Here is a 9733-nt window from a genome sequence, read left to right on the forward strand (position 1 = left end):
TATTCAACTGGATAGGCTCTGTGAATCCATGAGTTGGTGTCTTCCGCAGCAAGCTACAGAATCGTTCTAGTGCTTCACTCAAAGACTCGTCCAGAAACTGATGGAATGAAGAAATGGTCGCTTTGCCGTTATCTGTTTTTTATTTAGGGAAGTATTTCTTTAGAAATTGTTCTACTACTTCCTCCCATGTCTTCAAGTTGTTCCCCTTGAAAGAATGCAACCATTTCTTTGCTTCACCAGCTAAAGAGAATGAAAACAAGCTCAGCCTTATTGCATCTTCCGGCACCCTTGCGATCTTCACTATATTGCAGATTTCTATGTAAGTTGCAAGGTGTGCATAAGGGTCTTCATTGGGCAGACCATGAAAGAGATTTCCTTGAATCAGCTGAATCAAGGAATATGGATAGGAAATATTATGTGCTTGGACTTCCGGTCGCGCAATACTTATGAAAAATTACGGCACGATAGAGCTGGAGTAGTCCTCAAGAGTAACCCTCTGTGGCTGCTCATCCGCCATGATATGAGCTTCGGATACAGCAACTTCAGATTCCCTTAAGTTTGCTGGAAATGATGAAGATGATTTGGATTAAAGAGTTCTCTCGATGCTTGGATTGACTATTCTGTCCTGCAAAGCCTTTCTCATTCTTTCTGTGTTGTTTCTCCTGCAAGTAGCTTCAATCTCCAAATCTAGTGGAGCTAAATCCCCTGCTGAAGAATTACCTCGCATACAAGAAGCAACTAAACAGAGCAGCAGTTAACCAAGTCAAGAGAAAAAAATTGAATTCTAACTATTCACAAAAATTAATCAAAGAATAAAGAATAAATGTTTCCAAACTGAATTATACTATCTAAGTGGAAAAAAAAAATTCCCCAGTAACGACGCCTAAAACTTGTTGATTGCTTACAGCAAGTGTACCGATTCGTATAAGTAGTATAAAACGTTAACACCGAGTATCGTATCCACAGGGAATTTGTTTCACCTAGACTATGTATATTCAATATGTAAACACTTATAAGGTTTGAAATAAAGCAAATATTAAGTTCTGCACTATTAAACTATTTGAACAAAAATAAAATATTTAAAGCTATAAAAAGTGACAACTATCAAATTAAAAGCATTGGGGAGTGTCCTACTGAATTTCTCTTGTTGAATAAAATGTGTTTTTTCTCTATTTAACGTTATTCTAGTGTTCTTACATTGAGAAATTACTTAAACCATGACTCCTACCATGAATGAGCCTAACTCTCTTTAGCCTTTGTTCTTGATTCCTCAACAAACTTGTTCTAAAAGAGTTGCACTAAGCCAACAGTGTAAAACAGACTAGATCATTGCACTCCATTCCTAGACATACAGATTCCTAGCTTGCTCTATCAAGTTCTAAGGTTTTAAAGTATTTTCCAATACTAAAAAACCCTAACTACACATACAAATGGGTGATCAAGCCACAAGCATATAAAATAAGCATAGAAAGAAACAAAAAACACAGAGAAATAACATTAAATAGATAGTAAGAGTATTACATCAAGAGGTTCAGTAGTAACTCCCCAACAAGCAGGCTTAGCCTTCCATTACAAGCAAAGCTTCAAAATACAAGAAGAAAACTATTTTTGGTGAAATAAATATGGAAGAAAATGGTGGAGAATGTCTTCTCCAGCCTCTCAACCCTAAATCTCTCTGTTTTTCACGGAGACAAGCTCTCTTTGCTGCTCAATGTCCATTTTTTTTTCAATTCCGCCAACCTCAGTGCTTTAAAGGCTCTTGGACTCTTCAACTTTCAAAGGCTCGCTCAGCGAGAACGAGAGTAAGTGAAAATCCGTTAAGCGAGCATGGGCGCGCTAAGCGCGAGAAGAGACAAAGTCCTCACTGGGCGGGCTGGCTGCACATTGGGCGGGCAGATCTTTGACTTATCCTCTTCTAGGGTTTCTCATCCATTAAGCGAGCTGGATGCCTCGCTAAGCGGATGCATCCCGCTTAGTCAATCTGCCTCGCTAAGCGAGTCATCAGCAGCTTTTACCTTCTCTTCTTTGGCCTGAAACGGAGTTGGATTCAACATTAGGTCACAAAATTGGAGTTTCTACGCTATAAAACCACACAATAAAGAAAATATGTACAATTTCTACAAAAAGAACCATAAGTTGGAGGCACATTGCTATCTCCTTGCAAATTTTCAATACCAAACTAACTCATGAATAGCAACTAACAAGGGAGAAAGTAGAATAAGAATTTTTTTCTTTACACACTTGTAACAATACACCTTTTAATAAAACAAGTGTTATGGTGGTCACATATATGTGTCTTTCATGTTTTACATTTTCATACTCATATATGCTTTGATGCATGCTCTATTTAATACATATTCTCTAAGATATCTTTATACTCTGAAAATTAACAAGTTTGTTGATTGTCAATGATATATTCCTAAGATACACAAACCAAGAGTAAGTGGTGCATAATAATACATCCTAATTGCTCTGATACTCTGATCTTAATCTCCTTTTCTTATCTTTTAAGTATTAAAACTTATATTGTTTGTCATCATAAAAAAGAAGGAGATTGTTGAGTCTGGCTGCGTCCAAGTCATATTGGACTATACCAAACAATTATATCCTTAAGGATTTGATGTTAAAAAAGTATAAATTTTATGTACTAATCTTTCATGCTTAATTTACAAATTATTATATCTTTATGAGATACAAGTAGAAAAGCATGAATAGAAGGGTTCTAGATGATAAGCAAAGTACTGGGTAGTGGACGATACTACTTCTATGTCCAACCCTAAGAAGACAAGTGCTTTCGCACTTGGCTCGCAATGCAAAAGCAACTCAATCTTCAAGAACTAAAAACAATCACAAGAAAGTAACGTCCATAGACTCAGTAAGAAACTCGTGCTTTAGTGCATAAAAGGGAGGATTTAAAATGTCTTGTCTTGACATTCTTAATTCCTTTCGTCTTATGCTGTTAATATTTCTTTCTATCTGTATGTTGAAAGTCAACTCTGAGCACTAGGCGACACTGACAAATTTTACTTTTCTAAAGATATGCTCCAGAAAGCATGTGTGGTCCTCACTCACTCTCTGCACAGTAGCGACCTCGTATCAAATGCCAAAGTTATTAGACAACGACTAGCTAGTATCTCTTAATGGATCAAAGCTCTGAATTCTATATAAAGCCTGAAGACGTTCATGTTAAGGTTGTCGAAAAATAAGAGAATATTTTGAGACAAAACAAACAAGTGTTGTAACGCTATCAATCCATTCGACGAAGGAAACTTGAGCGAATTGAGTGAATCTTAGCAATGCTAAGTTAGTGAGTTTCATTGTATTCAATCTTATTGTGTAAACACTCATTGAGTGATTAGAATACTTTTTCTATCAAACATATACTATTTTTGAAAGCCAAGAGTGGCTAAGTGACAAAGAATACTTGGGTCTTAATCTCGGGGGGAGATTAAGTGTAGTGCCAGGAGTGGCCTAGAGAGTACATGTTGTAGCCAGAAGTGGCATAAAGAATACTTGGTTGTAATCAAATATTTGATTAGTGGAACCCTTCAAGGTTTGAAAGAGAACTAGATGTAACCCAAGAGTTGGGGTGAATCAGTATAAAACCTTTGTGTTTTCATTACTGCTTCTATATAACTAGTTCTTTTCTTTAAGTCACTTCTACACAATCAAATCCATGTTTTGCAAAATGGTTTTCTAAGCACAAAGTTATTTCAAACCCTTTGGATAAAACCCTTCGCCCATTGATACTTGCTATAAGAAATTTTTTTTTTATAGTTTTTTAAAGACTAAGTTTTATCCATCACACTATTCAACCCTCCTTCTAGTGTGTTTTAGGTATTTTCACTTTTACTTCTTGCACTATTTCTTTAGCAGTCGAATCTAAAGATTCCTTGTTCTACTCATTAATCTCTTTGCTGGATTGATGCTCTTGAAGCTTGAGGTGAGTAGAACAAAGTTCTTCTTGAATCGGCTTAAGGAGCACCATAAGTTCCTCTTCTTTCTTCATTAACTCCTACTCAATCTTTTCAGTTTTCTTGATTGGACCCTGAATCTACATGATTTTTTCTTTGGCTTTTTGGAAGCCTTATCGGGCTTGCACCAACTTATTTCTATCCTGCTCCATTGAAGATTCTATCTCAGCAATATCAAGAATGTGTTAACTATGTAGTTGATGAGCTTCGAAGGCATTATTGAAAACATTAAGAAAAGATTTGATTTCCATATGAATCACATCAACTACTAATTCATTAAATTGAAAACTTTGTTTATTGATTACTAATGTTGGGACTTGTAATATGGATTTGAGAGAGAATCTTCGAGAGGTTGATCAAACGTTAGTCTTCGAAACTTAGCCATACCTCATCGAAATGTGTGAATGGCCTATTGTGGTTGGATTTAGAAGCTTTTGATGGCATCGAATCGAAAGACCAGACGTCCAATGGATTTGTTTCCCTTTGAAGATCCTCTACAACCTCCATAGGTGTTTCTTTAGCGATATCTACAAATAAATAAAAATAATTAATTAAACATTATTGTTGAAATAAATTAAAGAAAACGAGGGATCTTTGTTGTACATATTCTATTCAAATATGATCTCATGTGTTTCGACAACTGGCATATGAGAAAAAGTATCAGTAGCAGCTCGATCCTAACTTGCTCCTCTACAGTTGGAGGGTTTTGTTCAGTTTCAATATCCAGAAGTTGGTCATGAGTTGAGTCCACCTCGATTGCATTTTCTTCGATTATGGACTCAGGAATTGACATTGCCTTCGAGGGGGAAGACACACTATGACTTTGAGCATCTTGCCCTTTTGTACCTTCTATTTCTTCAACATTATGGGCATCAGTTGCCAAAATTGGTATGTTTGAATCTTTTAGGATAGAAATACATGTATTAATTCTGATTACTTGAAATTTAAATTGAAAGTGTGAAAACAATTCGAGTTTGAAACACTTACCAATTATTTCTTTGCTTACACTTTTAGCACTTGAGCTAATGGCTGAGGTATCTTGATTTTCCTTTTCCTACCGAAAGATCATGAACTTAATCTTATAGTTCTCAAAAGAATTTAGCACTGGAAAGAATTTACAAGTGATTAGAGATTTACCCCATCGCCACCAGTCTGAAAAGGATCTTGAGATGATGAAAGATCCACTACCTTGTCATCCTGTAATGTACAAAGTTAGGATTTATCCTTTAGTAGTCCATTCGAAAGATATATCTCAAGAAACTTTCTAGATCTAGATTTCATGAAATAAATTTTTTCAAAGTTTCTTGAAATGCCTTTTTCCTTGTAGTAGTAGAAATGGTTTAAAAGAGGAACTAGTTGGTACGTCCTCATCAGCACAGGCATATCTAGTGTTTGGATAAGCTAGTTAAAGAAGGTTTTCCCATCCTTGGGAGGAGAGGCCCTAAAAATCCCACTTTTCTCCTTCAGAAAATCGCTCCTAATAGTTTCCTTATGAACTATGGGATACTTGTTCTCATAAGTGGGGAACCAAGAATCAATGGCTTCATAATCCAACTTAGGGCGGTACGGACCTACAAAACAATTTCTTTAGAGTTCAAGAAAGTTGGAAGTAGTACCTGAGTTTCCTACACTTTCTTGAAATATTCTTCATGCCCAAGGATTGAGAGTAATTCAAGGCCATCGTTTGTCTTTGCTGAAGATACAATCAGTGTTGGTAGTGGTGTTCTCCTCCTAGTGTTAATAGAAGTTATCGTGCTTTGTGATGTTGGTGCATTGAGAGGAAGCAGCCATTGTTGATAGGAAAGTGAAGGAGAAGGGAAGAGTAGTCACGAGAGAGGAAGAGATCAAGTGTTGCAAGTTAGGGGTAGCAAAGAAGTAGTGGAAGTACAACTGACGTTTGAGTTACATATATATAGAGAGAGAGAGTTTATTAGATTCAAAATTTGAATAATTTAAATATATTTTAAAATTGATGATGAAATCTTATGGCACATTAATAGGGTAGGTTGTTACAGCCATAAAATAAGTAATCATCTCCTATTGGTTCACGTAAAAAATGCAACATTAGATGATGTTCCCAATATATTAAATGTTGATTGGACAAGATATTAAAGTAATATTTGAATAATTGTTACAAAAATATTGTATTCTCGAAACATTATTTTTGGGGGGCATCTATTATCTCTGTTATGTAAATTTTATTAAGTTAAGGAAATCAAATTTGAATATACTTGCCTAGAGATGAATAGAGGAATCCCTTCAAAAGCAAATAGAATATGACAAAAAAATTTGAGAAACTTGATTATGCAATCGAAAGAACTTATTTCGATTGAGATTTCTAATTTCGATAATCTCATTCGCGCACGTGGGATTGGAAAGTGCTGAAGAGCAAAGTATTTTTCGACAAATTGAAGTATCAGTTGACACAGTTGTAGAGAAGTTATATGAACATAGTTACTAGTATCAAATCAATGTATTTAAGAATATTGCTATATAGTGCCGAAATCATATAATTTAATCGTTAGTATTGTAAATCTATAAATAAAATTACTGACTACCAATTTCAGGGAGTTGAATCACAATCACTTAATTTCTCAAAACACCAATATTCCTACCATCAAAATTGACAAAGGTTCAGTAGGTTATCGTGTATGTATTCAATTCCCATCTTTTTATGAATTCATGTCTATTTTTTTACTACACATTTCTAAACCCTTACTCTTTCCAATCTCCATTTCTTCTCAAAACTTTACTTTCCTAATCCCTATTTCTTATTATTATCGAAATTATTTTGAAATTGATCATTAAATCGAAAAATACTTTTATCAAAGTTATTCTTTTATCTTATGAATTATAAAATTATTATAACTCAAATGGATATATTTATCAAAATTTTAATCGTGATTTGCATGAAATATTAAACAATTTTGTATTAAGTTGAAAGCTATGAACTTGTTTGTTTAGCCAAAAAGAACTCAATCAAAAAATGGATTCCATGTCTCATCTTTAAATATTTATTTGTTAATAAAATAATTTAGTAAAAATTTATTTGCTATCTTGAAAATATTTTCCTTTCGAGAAATAGATACAATTTTTATAATTAACAGTGTGACAATGCAATTTTTTTTTTACAGAAATAACATGCTAAAATGGTTTTCATGCTTTCTAAATGCACATACAACAAAAAAACACAAATACACAAAAGAAACAAACAAAAATGCAAATGAATATGTACTAGAAATGTATGTTGGCTCCCATATTGGCTCAAGTGAGATTAGACTCACTTAAAATGACAAGCTCGTTACAAAGATGGTAGAACCTATATCTTGCTAAAGGTTTGGTAAATATGTCAGCTAGTTGTGAGTCTGTATCCACAGACTCAATGTCACAATCACCTTTGTGAATATGATCCCTAATGAAGTGATGCCTAATTTGTATATGCTTTGTCCTAGAATGCATGATAGGATTCTTAGTGAGACTAATGGCACTAGTGTTATGACATCTTAAAGAAATATGTTCTAAGTGCAATCCAAAGTCAAAAAGGTTGTTGTTTAAGCCACAAGATTTGTGCACAACAACTCCCTTTAGCAATGCAGTCAGCCTCAGCAGTAAACAAGGCAACACATGCTTGGTTCTTACTATTACATGATACTAGGCCATTACCTAACAAGTGGCAAGTGCCACTAGTGATTTTCCTATCTAGTTTACAACCGAAAAAGTCTAAATCTAAACATCCTACTAGAGAAGTCTAAACACCTTTAGGGTACCATAGACCAACATCTAAAGTGCCGCTTAGGTATTTCATGATCCTTTTTATAGCAGAAAAGTGAGACTCCTTAGGAGTAGATTGATAGCGTGAGCACATGCAAACACTAAACATAATGCCCCGTCTACTTGCATTCAAGTAAAGTATGGAACCAATGATGCCTCTATACTTTGTTTGATCATTTGACTTTCCCTTTTCATCCGCACTAAGGTAGCAATTAGCAGCCATAAGAGTTGCAGCCTCCTTGCTTTTGTCCATCTCAAATTTCTTGAGAAGTTCCTTGCAATATTTTGTTTGATGGAAAAGTGTTTCATGGTCCATTTGCTTCACTTGGAGACCAAGAAAGTAATTTAACTCCCCCATCATTGACATTTCAAACTCCCCCTACATCTTGTGCACAAAATCTTCACAAAGAGATTTGTTAGTGGAACCAAAAATGATGTCATCCACATAAACTTGCACAAGTAAAATGTTATGAGATGACTTTTTAATGAAAAGTGTTCTCTCTCAAACTTTTGTTCAAGAAGGAAGTTGTTAGGTCTCTCGTACCATTGCATTGGTTCTTGTTTAAGTCCATAAAGAGTTTTTCCTAAGCTTTTATACATGATTTAGATTTTTATGATCCTCAAAACTGGGAGGTTGGGAAACAAAATTTCTCTTCAATGTATCCATTCAGGAAAACACTTTTGACATCCATTTGATATAACTTTAAACTCATAACACAAGCATAAGTAAGTAGCAATCTTACAACCTCTAGTCTAGCTATCAGTGCATAGGTTTTACCAAAGTCTACACCCTCTTGTTGGTTATAGCCCTTGGCTACAAGCCTTTCTTTATTTCTAGTGATGAAACCATGCTCATCTAATTTATTTGTAAACACCCATTTAGTGCCAATGATGTTCATGCTTTTTGAATAAGGTACCAATTCCCATACATATTGCTTTAAAATTGGTTCAACTCCTCATGCATGAACATTATCCAAAACTCATCTTTGAGTGCATCCTCTATATACAAGGGTTTTACTTGAGACACAAATGCAATACGCTAAAAAAACCAGTTCAAAGAGTGTCTAGTAGTTACTCTTTTTTCTATGTTTTCGAAGATGTTATCCATAGAGAGATCCCTTGATGCTCTCCATTCCTTAGGAAGAAAGTTGTGTTCTGATGAAGGTCCTTCTTGAGCTTTATTGCTCACCACCACTTTACTCCTTGGAAAATCTTCTCTTGGACTCCCTACATCATAATAAGAAAATAGGTACATTTCCCTCCTTGTTGCATCCGGAAAGATTCATACTCTTGGATGAGGGAATTCTTCCTTGCTCTTTTCACTTCCAAAGTACCTTCATAGAGTCACTTGGATTAGATCCCACATTTCCTTCGCCATAGAACATGCTAACACCCTGAAAAATTCATCACAATTCAAGGATGAATGAATTATATTCATAGCTTTAGCATCATATTCAGCCCTTCTAATTTATTATTGAGATCAAGATTCAAAATATTTTTCTATAGTTATGTTTTCAACAACTTGGGTTGGAATTGTGTAACCATTTACCACCACATGCCTGCCAAACGCCTCTATTAATAAATTCAATAAAAAATTGAACTTTCCAAAAGTCATAGTTCATGCCACAAAAGAGTGGAGGTCTATTAATGGTAATTGATTCCCAACCATATTCAAAGACTTTTGATAAAATCTTGATTAATTTTCAAGACCCTAGCTCTAGATACAAGTTGTTGGAATAACCGGGAATCAAGAAGGAGGGATTGAATAAATTCCTTCAAAAACTATACCGCTTAATTTCTTAATTCAGTTAAAACAATCCCTTTTGATTAATCAAAGTTTTCTCAAAAGCTTGTCACAAAAAGATTATCACAACCATCAAGAAAGAAATAAGAATTGGATTGAATACACCTTTATGTGTAGATCAACATCTTCAAGCTCTTCTTCAAAGAATGATCAAATCATGATGAACAATGAATAAATCTTGATC

Source organism: Glycine soja, chromosome 19, assembly GCF_004193775.1.
Source record: "Glycine soja cultivar W05 chromosome 19, ASM419377v2, whole genome shotgun sequence".
NCBI classification, from domain to species: Eukaryota; Viridiplantae; Streptophyta; class Magnoliopsida; order Fabales; family Fabaceae; genus Glycine; species Glycine soja.